The sequence below is a fragment of the Myotis lucifugus genome, unplaced genomic scaffold (assembly GCF_000147115.1).
Source record: "Myotis lucifugus unplaced genomic scaffold, Myoluc2.0 scaffold_263, whole genome shotgun sequence".
Lineage (NCBI taxonomy): Eukaryota > Metazoa > Chordata > Mammalia > Chiroptera > Vespertilionidae > Myotis > Myotis lucifugus.
This window is the reverse complement of record NW_005871311.1, coordinates 325,048-326,162: the sequence shown is the minus strand read 5'-3', so window position 1 is coordinate 326,162 and position 1,115 is coordinate 325,048. Positions and strand designations below refer to the sequence as shown.

At 55.3% G+C, this 1,115-nt stretch overlaps 1 pseudogene; it reads left to right on the top strand.

Annotated features, from left to right (window-relative positions):
• The first annotated feature begins 399 nt into the window (after window positions 1-399).
• Window positions 400-1,115, top strand: LOC102425895 (annotated as a pseudogene).

Below are 1,115 nucleotides of genomic sequence, written 5' to 3'. Positions count from 1 at the left end.
ACTGAAGAAGTCACACATCAAATAACAGATTCAGTGTCAGGATATATTAGCCCTTAATGTCACCCAGGGCGCCATCGGTGGGGGCTGTCCTCTGCATAGCCAGGAACGTCAGGAAACCACAAACAGATGAACCACTGAGGCTGACTGAGCACTTCCCCGAGCCGGGAAGTAACTGATCCCTATTTCACTTCAAGTGACTGGTCTCAGTGCGGCGGCAGCACTTCCCCATTGCCATACGCTACCTAGCGATAGACAAGACCCCTTCTCTCTACTACCACATTATTGTACTTTTTATCTACTTTGTTGTAGCTTTTCCTATAATACTGGGGGGACAAGAATATCCAGTTCTCTGAAAAGAATGCATTGTTGGCAGATCCCCCCAGAACTATTCTTGCTTCCATGGTATTTGGACGGAACAGACCCAGGGATGCCCCTTCTTCCAGCCTCAACCACCTCCAGCCTCTTTCCCAGTCGCCACCTGCAGAACCATCTCGGTCATCCTCGGCCTCCGAGACCAGCCAACACCATTTTTTGAGCTTAACTCCTCATTGCCAAGCAGCCACAAGCTCCCAGATTCATCAGAAGTATTCCTCCGAGGTGGAGGCTACGGTCAACCGCCTGGTCACCCTGCATTTGCGGCCTCCTCCACCTACCTCTCTCGGGGCTTCTATTTCCACCGCTACGGGGTGGTTCTGAAGGGCGTGGGCTACTTCTTTCTCCAGCTGGCAGAGGAGAAGCTCAAGGGTGCCAAGCAGCTCTTGAAGATGCAAAACCAGCGTGGCGACCGCACCCTCTTCCAGGACGTGCGGAAGCCGCCCCACGATGAGTGGGTGACACTCGGGACGCCAGGGAAGCCGGTGTGGTCCTGGAGAAGAACCTGACCCAGGCCCTTCCAGACCTGCAGGCCCTGGGTTCTGCCCACACAGACCCTAGTCTCTGTGACTTCCGGGAGAACCACTTCCTGGGTGAGCAGATGAAATTCATCAAGAAGATGGGCGACACCTGGCTCTGTGAAAGGCTCACCCTCAAGTAGGAGCCTGTGGTGCCCAGAGGCCTTGGAGGGGCCCTCTGCGTCCCCCTGGTGTCTGGCTTCTGCCTGAGCCTCTCCGGGCAAC